Raw genomic sequence first — 9683 nt, 5'->3', positions numbered from 1 at the left:
TAAGACTGAATCTTGTCAAGAAATTATTTACCTAACAGAGATGAGCAGTTCAAATGGAAGCAGAAAAGGATTTGTATGGGAACGAGAAAAATGAGAACTGGTATAAAGTAACCCAAGCAAAGTGTGGAATGCAAATGAAATATCAAATGACGCATTAGAATTGAAGATTTGCATGACATCAGTATGCATCTATAAATAGGAGCATACTCACCCATTCATGTTCATTGAAATGCTTTGACAGAAATGCAAGGATATTCAACAACAACTATAATTCACCCCAAAAGGAGGTGAATCAACATTTCCAAAAGAGTTCATAATGAGAAGAACTCGTCCTCTAAAGGAGAAGGTTCGTAATGAGAAGAACATGTTCCTTTTAAATCCACCGCAGAAGGAGGTGAACCAATATTTCCAGAAGAGTTCATAATGAGAAGAACTCGCCTTAAAAGAGAAGGTTCGTAATGAGAAGAGCTTGTTCCTTTCCAATTCACCCCAGAAAGAGGTGAATCAACATTTCCAGAAGAGTTCATAATAAGAAGAACTCATCCGACAAAAGGAGAAGAAGTTCATAATGAGAAGAACTTGTTCAACCATAGCTCGATTCATCGCATATGGAGTTGAATCAGCAACACCTTACTCGAGGGCTCAACATTTTAGTGGATAGTTCATAATGAGAAGAACTCATCTGATGAGGGGAAAAAAGTTCATAATGAGAAGAACTTGTTCAACCTTAACTTGTTTCCATCGCATACGGAGTTGGAACATCACCAACATTTCGTTCATCACAGAATGAGATGGATCAAACATTGTCATCTAAATCCATCGCATAAGGAGTTGGATCGACATCACTATTGGTGCAACTATCATGGGAAGAGAATAATTGACATTTGCAGTGAAGAGGTTGCAATGTGACAAGAAGAGACCAATATGAAAAATGGTGTTTTTATATCTTTGCTTCATTCCCGTTTCACAGTAATTAGAAAAGAGGGGCAGCTGTAACCACTATTTTTCATAACCCCTAAATCCCATAACCCCCATTCAAACCCAACATAACCCTAACCTAACTATACCATAGGGATATCATGCCTTCAGCCTCCACTGCCACGCCAGTCCAAGTTTGCTCAACAAAACCCCGGAATATCCAGAGCATTAAAAAAACTTCATCATTAACACAGTAGATCCACAATATATCTAAGATTTTTATTTGGTTTTTTAACCTATGTAAATTGGTTATAAGAACCAAACCATGTAACAAGAGAAAGGGTCTTGGATTCCTCTCGTTTTTTCCAGTAGAAATACAAGAGCCTTTGGAAAGGTAGTTTTTCTTTCTCCTTTTCGTTTTTCTTTGGTTTAAAAAAAGATAATAAAAATAAAACAAAAAAATAAATTAGAAGTAGAAGTAGAAGGGTTTACCTTACGGTTGTGGTGCTCCTCAGCGATTAGGATCGTAGGGGAAGTGATAGGAGTCGGGTTAATTGAGTTTAAGCAGCAGCTCCGCCATGTGTGGTGGCTCATTTTGGGTATAGTATTTCTCGGCCAAAGGATGGACGAGGAGGCTCGGCTGGGTTTTCGTTAGGGTTTATCGGAGATGGTTTTTGACGAGGTGATGGTGGATAGTTGAGAGAATGGCCACTTATATAGGGTGGCTGAAGTGGTGAGGGTTGGGATTATTTGTTGAGTGGCCACCGTGGGTTGAGGGAAGAAGAAAAGAGAGAAAGAGTTGGGGATTTGAGGGTATCATGTGAAATGATTCTGGAAAGGGGAAGAAGAGTTGATATTTAGGGTTTTTGGGTAAACCACGATAAGGTCCTTGGACCTTTATACACTATGGTCACTAGTTTTAGGTTAAACTACCCTTTTGGTCCTTTATGTTTAAGGTAATTCACGTTTATTTAAATTTTTAGGTTAATCATGCTTTAAGTCCCTTCCATTTTAGCGTGTTTTGTGATTTGGTCACCAGTTTCTGCTTATTTTACATGATTTACAAATTAGATACTTGGTTCTGTATTATTTTAATTTAGTCCTCTACTGTATGTATTTTTTTATTCGAAATTAGCTACTGTTATTTATGATCTTCCATTTTAGTCCTATATTTATGGTTTATTTAATATTCTAGTGCTTCTGTTTTGGTTATTTTCTTGTTTCATGCCATGATATTTGTTTATTAATATTTAAGATCCTAAGATTACTATACATTTATTTTTATCACCATGTAGTGAGTAGATTCATATGTATATTATTTATTTTACCATTAAAGTATATTTTATGTTTTATATATTTATTTTGTTTGTATTATTATTATATATTACTTTGTACATAATATTATAGCATGACATAAATATTTTATTTTTATTATATTTTAGAATAAATATCATGTTCTATGTTTAATATAATATTTAGAAAATATTTATATATTTATAAAGAAATATAAAGTTTAAAATAAATTTAAAATTGTTCTTTTAATCCATGTGTATTTATTTTTTTCTCTAAGTGTTTTAATGTATCATATTTTATTTTGTTTAAAAGCCTCATTAGCATAACTTAACCGATTACATAATTGGATTAAGGGTAATATTTATGTATTTTAAAATATTAAGAAGGGACAGTCTTAAGACAACTTGATGTCCTTTTCTGATATTTTAAAATAAATAAATATCCCACTAAAAAAAACCTAAAAAAATTGATTGCATTGAAAATTAATTAATTTTGAAGGGAAAAATAAATATTCACTGTTTTAAACTTATCGAGACAATTTGCTAATTTTATTAGGGATTAAGTCTCAGTATTTTTTAAATTATTGAATATCTCTTATCTTTTCTAATAATATAATTCGGATTAATGAATTTAATTTCTTTCTTTGGTTGAATAAAAATTATTTTAATTTGAATTCTTAGGAAAAATTATTATATTCCTTTTATTTCAGTTGGAAAGAAAAATATTCGTCCTAAAGTATTTTATGGAGTATTTTCTCTTCAATTGGAAATAAGATAATATTTTATATTTTTCTTTAGAATTTTTGTCCATAGAATTTTTGTATGGTTAAATTCGAAATAATGGAATCGTAATTTAAATATGTATTCGAACTCTTAGATTTCTACTATTTAGAGACAATATATAATCAATGGGTACCAATTTTGGGCGTTGTGTGGGTTTTTATCCTTCTCCACACGTAATTGACCCCCGAACCCTTTTTATTACTAAAAAATTAAATTTCTGGTTACACGTGGATCAGCGCAACTTTTAAAATGATATTTTTCTTTAAAAAAAACTCTTTTAAAAGAAGATTTTTTTGTATTCGACCTACCTAACCCAAAAGGTTGATAGCGACTCCGAAACATTTCTTTTACAAAATCGAGTTTTCACAAAATGAGTCGAGACTCGTCGTAATCGCCGAAAATCGGTTACGACAAGTGTTAAGCTCGGGTACATTCTCCAGCTCAGTTATATTGGACATTTGATTCATTAATGGTATCATATCTAGGGGGAGTACTCAATCGAGTTAAATAAAAAAATGTCAAGTTAATCGAGTTGATGAGTCCTATTTTATAACTCAAACTTTATTTGAATTTTTTTTTCAAGTAGAGTCGAGTTGTTTGAGTTTCTGTTTAAATTTGATTATAAATATTTATAATGTCATGGTATTATTTGATTTCAATTAAAACGATTTTCTATAATCATGTACGACATACATTCATATTTCTTCATATTTTTTTCACATGCGATATACATATATCATGGACTAAACTCGAACTTGAAAACAAATCCACTAATTACTAAAATTTTTAAGTTATTAGGGTTCTGTTTTAAAATTCGAATGTAATTTGAATATTTTTTGAGTCAGTCAAGTTGAAAAATTAGATTTTTTCGAGTCGAGTTTTGCTCACCCCGAATGACACCACGTCAACTCTCAAAAAGACAAAATTAGACACAAATGATACAGTTATGGGATAAATACCAACATTTTAAAATAAAATATTTTCATGTAAAATCACATGAATCAATCATAACTCATAAGCAAGACCTGATTCAACATTATCGATTAAGTTCTCCAAGACAGTAAACTAGACCCAGAATATTAAACAGTTCAAACAAAAAAACATAAATATCAAATTTCAAATTCAGTTAATCATTAAAAAGTAGAAAAAAAGACGAACCATTTCAAGCTGATTCATGAGAGAAACAAGAAGAGAATTGGTCCATTGGGTATCTTCAATCCTTTTTCCATTGCATATAACCGACCTTTAAAAAACACAACCGAAGCATAAAAAACGATATATTTTACAGTAAAAAAATGATTAAAAAAGAATTGATTTTACAGTAAGTGGAGTGAAATAAATAGTGCAGGGAGAAAATTGAGCAGAGCACGTGATGTTTTTGAGAAATCGATGGAAGTAGATGACGTAAATGATGTGCCACGATCGATCTTCTTCCCAAGCTCGAGTTTCGGCAACCATACCTACAAAAGGCCAATAAAACCAATGATTCCAGAAAACAATTGGACACTCATACATGCGCATCATTTCATAGTTTAAAAATAAATTCAGTATTCACAATTTAAATAATTGATCATTTTCAATAGTATTTATTAGTACAAATAAAATGCAATTGCAATTATAATTGTATAAATATATATTTCTATTTTACATTTTTATTCATTATTATTTAAATTTTATTATTAATAAAAATATGGAAAAAATTATATAATCATTAATCAAGTAGTTTGAAATATGTATTTAATAAAATTTAATTATTTAAAATAATCGTAGTGAAAATTTAAAAATTTTAACTTTTAAAAAATCAATAAAAAATATTTTTAATGAGACGGAAGTAGTATGTTGCAATTCTTTTAACCATACTTTTGAATTATTAATATTCCCAAATAATATTTTATCATAATTTAGCATGTTGGTGCATATTTCGTATATAAGTGTAGTAGTGGTGTATTCATTTCGGTTCAATTTGATTTTTAATAAAATATGAATCTAACTATACTCTGAGGGTTTTTAAAAATTAAAACTGAATTATATAAAAATCGCGGTCTTCCAATCGGTTTGGTTCAATTCAGTTTTCTTATTTTTGACTGTTCATTATTTTTTTCAAACTAAACATCTAGAGAAATTAAATTTAAAACTAAGATGAAATGCAAATGTATAAATTTGAATTCATAAAAAATATTGTTGATATTAAAATTTTATTTATTTAAATATATCTTATAATAAATTTAATATTTTGGATAATTATTTTATTTTCTTTTTATAATTTGTTTGATTTGGAACAAATGATTTTCGTATGGAAAAATCAAAATTCAATTGAATTGTATAATTATACTTTTAAATCGAACAATAAATTAAAAAAAATTAAAATCACGTAATTCGGTTTCTCAGTTTTATTGCTCAGTCCTGAAGTACGGTAAGCATAGCGTGGCCTCCGTTTGTATTGTATTTTACAACCAATTGCAGGCCTTGTTTAGTTTTTTAAAGCTTTTTCCTCAATTATATATTAATGGATTTAATTAACTTTTATGGTTCTCCCCAACTTCATGCTCTGCTGGTCAAGTCTCTTTGGGTAAATTTAAAATATTTGAATAATCCTTGAACAAAATTCTTATAAGATTTAATGTCCGTAATAATCTAATAATTGACAACGTTGATACATTTGGTCAAATTTGCGCTCTCTTACAAAGAATGTTTGTTCTCTTACGGACTTAATCACATACTGAAACTGCTTAAAGAAGCTTTGAACATTTGAGAATGGCTCAACCGGCTGCAAACTCTATTAATTTGTACAAACAATAACCCGATTCCATCCAGCTAGGTTCGAGTATTCTTCATCTTATCGAGTTACGTACTGGATTTATGCATGTTCTTTGAGCCATTCAAGCACTTTCGCTCCCTCCATCACTTCTTGTACCTGAACAGTTTCCAAACGACATGAATTCATCGCTGCACAACGTAATCTGACAAGTGAAGGAAAAACAAACAGTTTAGGGAACACAGTGAAGTAAAAGAAAAACCGAGCCGTGACCTGTTCCTTCACACGTTCCTCGTCGTATTCTTGCTTGTGTCGCTCGAACTCAGCAATTGAGTTCTGTACCTCTTTCACAAGCTCCTCAGATGAACACTGCAGCGTAAACACAAATCAGAACACATTCCGGAAAGAATTTCTAATAGTATCCATCATGTCCGAAGTTTGAACACGCGTTTACCTGAAAATTTTCTCGTTTGAAAATATCACCAACAGCCAGGTTCTGCTTTATCAACTTCGTTATATTATCTTTCTGGTTCTCCAAAAACTCGTTCACCGCCTCCAGACTTGACATCGAAGCCAATTGCTGCTCATTTAGCTTCATCTTTGCCTACAATGGTTAAACAACGAATTATAGCTGGCATAACCATGCATAAATAGAAAAAAAAATGCAAAAACAAACATGAGCAGGCACAAGACAAACATAAACCGATAACGGATACCGGTTACCTGAATCTCCAGAAACTTGGCTCCATAAAGCTGCCGACCTTGTTCCTCGAACAAGGATTTGGGAATATCGATTTCCACCATCTGATCAAACATCATAGTATCAACCATCAACAAAGTATTCATGATTAAGATAAACTGATCTTAATGTTATGATTGATAACCTTCCAGAGCCGGTCTAGAATTGCATTATCGGTTGCTTGGTCTCTCGCAGTTTGCTCCACTTCTCGGCACCTTTGCAATAATGATTCCTTGATCTGCACATCCATACAGAAGAAAGTTTCATCTAAATGCAAATGTCAGAATTAGAATCAGAAAAGGCAATGAAAATCGACAGTTCATAATAGTAACCTGCTTCAAGTCGGTGCATCCAGGAAGAAGCTTATCAGCTATGGAATCATTTAGCTCCGGTAAGTCCCGGTAGAAAATTTCTTAGCATTCAACCTATAAGGAAAATTGCCGCAGAGTGTGCATGTCACCTTTCATGTAAACTGAAACCGGAAGTTTTATGGGGACTTTCTTATAAATCTACAATATGGAACTCACAGTAAATTGCGCATGAACACCACGGACATTTTCTTGTTGCCACGATTCAGGAAATACAAGTGGAAAGGACTTTGTTTCACCTCGTTGAATACCGATTATGGCATCGAGGAAACCGGGAAGTACACTCTCACCATCCTCGGTATCAAAATGAAATCCTGAAAAAGAGGGGAAAGAGATTCAAGCTAGTAACATCAAGAACACAACCAACCGCATGACTCAATTATTTGCTGAGAGCTACTCATTATTTAGTTAGAACTGAAATATTGGTAAGAAATCTTCCCTTTTGAACCAGAACCAACATTGTGATACATCCATTCTTATGTCAATTCCGACCATCTCTTTCCGGAAGTCATATACTTCAAGTTCAGAACAGAACACATAATGAATGAATGCAGTAAAAATCAAAATATAGGCAGTTTGGATTAATACGACGGACCGACCTTTACATTCTGCAGCTGGAATCCTTTGAACATTAGACTCATCTTGGTCAGCAGTCGTTGCAGATATATCAAGGACCACAAGATCACCAACCTGAAAACATTTGAACCCACCATAAGTTATAAACTCCTTTAAATGATAACAGAAGACAACAACCGACCATCTCAGTTTCGTACTTGAAATTAAAAAAAACACTAGAAAGCAATTGGAGCTAAAGATTAGTGAACAAATTGAACACAAGGAAAGTTTAATAAAAAAAGGCGATAACAGTTTAGAACCGAAGGAGAGTTTCTTTAACTTGAACAACCTGTAGTCCTCTGTCAGTTACGACTTTCAGTGAACCTATGGAATTGTGGCGGCGCCTTATTTCCAGCTCACAGGCTCTTTCAGCTTCTATCTCATTGTCGATTTCAACAACAATCTTCAGATTTTTGTATCCATTCTTGGTTATCCATTTGACTTTTGGTACCACATCTACAATGACATCATAACTGGAAAACAAATCAAATCAATGACCATTTGAATCAATGCCAATAGAGGCTTAAGCACACTTATTATGTCTTAAGCACGTTTATTGAATCGATTATGATTGCATGTAGTATTATACCATAAACCTTCAAAGCAACATGCCAATGATATTTAAGGATGTAATGTGTGCCAACCTAAGAGAGGTATGAGAAGAATAGCATTTCTCCATATCAGAAAATTTGGTTATTATGCGAACCGAATCTCTCAAAGCCCTTCCTTCTACCTGTAGAATAAGATAAAAAAGTATCATGAAGTTGATTCTTAATACGAACAGGCTGAAAAAGATTATAAAATTTTCAGAACATTAAACCAAATGATGCAAACATAATTACAGATACCGTAGACATAGCATGAGGGAGTGTCCTTTTCAAAATCGATTCAACCGTAGCCTTTTGAATACTTTCCTCCCCAACATAACTCAGAAGAATACTCTCTGGGATCTTTCCCGGCCGAAATCCAGGTATCTGTTACATGTTTCGAAATACTGACTTTCAGCATTCAAAGTGAATCTAACAAAGGCGAAAGTCCAAAAATCTGCTACCTAAGGCTAAAAAGCGATGGAAATGGGACTAGACCGAAAATGTGATAAAAAGATATAACATTTTAGATTAGACTCAATTTAAAATGTGTCTTTTTAGTAACATTTTAGGCTGAATGTAACATTTTAGGATACCAACCGAAAATATTTTGTTGCCTTTTTAGCCTTAAATTTTAGGTTATACGGCAGAACTGCCCCTAACAAAAGGAAATAGCTAGTAGCATAAAAGCATCTCTAGCTACTATAGCCATGCACTTAGCCATTCGAACCAATTCACAGCTCTAAACAAAACTTATAAAATCAGGCAGGAATGAAAACCTAAAATGAATAAATGCTTAAGAAAGAAGACTTGTTCTTGAACCAAACGATCCTATAAAAAGCTTAATTTTTGGTACGAAATTACCTTTACTTGCTTCATAAATTCCTTTATAACCCTTTCGTAACAATACTCACCTACAGCAGCCGGAACTTCTACACTCAATCTTACCTGAAAAAGCGTTTGATAATATCAAGAAAACAAGTACTAAACGTCTGGGGTGAAAATTATATAAATAAATGGCATGAAGAATCAGTGAAAGCACCAATAACTTCCAATTTCGAATAAAGCATCATAATCTTACTCTTGAATTAGGCTCTTGAGTCTCAGTGACCTTGAAATCAGCAGGAAGCTTATCTGTCTCGGCTTTGGAAGTCTTTGAAGGAGCTGATGAAGCCTTAATAAAACATGTGACTGAATTTGGCGGGAAAAAGGAGTTGGGGGTTTCCTTTGGAGTTTGGTGAATTGGAGAATCGGGTTTCTGAAAGAAAGTGAAATGGTGTTTTTTGGTACGAAAAGATGGGGATTTTGGTTTAAACTGTAGAGTTTTATGGAGTTAATGGATAACGCCGTTGTTACTGCTTTGTGGAAGCTTGAAGCTTTAGATGTTGAAGATAAAAAGAAGGTTCGGATTTCGGAATGTGATATTTTCATTGAAGTAAACGGTGCGTTTCATATACTATTTGAAAAGCCACTTTCATCTATTTCTCCCTCTATTTCACTAAAATTTGTAACCAACAAGATTACAAAACATATACGTTTAATGCTACCTAAAGCTATAAAACTATTTTTAAAAAATTAATGGGATTTCTGGAGTTATTTACCTTTAATACGACTTTTAAATTATAA

At 32.6% G+C, this 9683-nt stretch overlaps 1 pseudogene; it reads right to left on the bottom strand.

Annotated features, from left to right (window-relative positions):
• Positions 1–5645: 5645 nt before the first annotated feature.
• On the bottom strand, positions 5646–9453 carry LOC120200497 (annotated as a pseudogene).
• Positions 9454–9683: the final 230 nt, after the last annotated feature.

The sequence above is a fragment of the Hibiscus syriacus genome, unplaced genomic scaffold (genome assembly GCF_006381635.1).
Source record: "Hibiscus syriacus cultivar Baekdansim isolate YM2019G1 unplaced genomic scaffold, ASM638163v2 tig00005974_pilon, whole genome shotgun sequence".
Classification (NCBI taxonomy): domain Eukaryota; kingdom Viridiplantae; phylum Streptophyta; class Magnoliopsida; order Malvales; family Malvaceae; genus Hibiscus; species Hibiscus syriacus.
The sequence above is the reverse complement of the archived record's forward strand: the minus strand, read 5'-3'. Positions and strand labels throughout refer to the sequence as shown.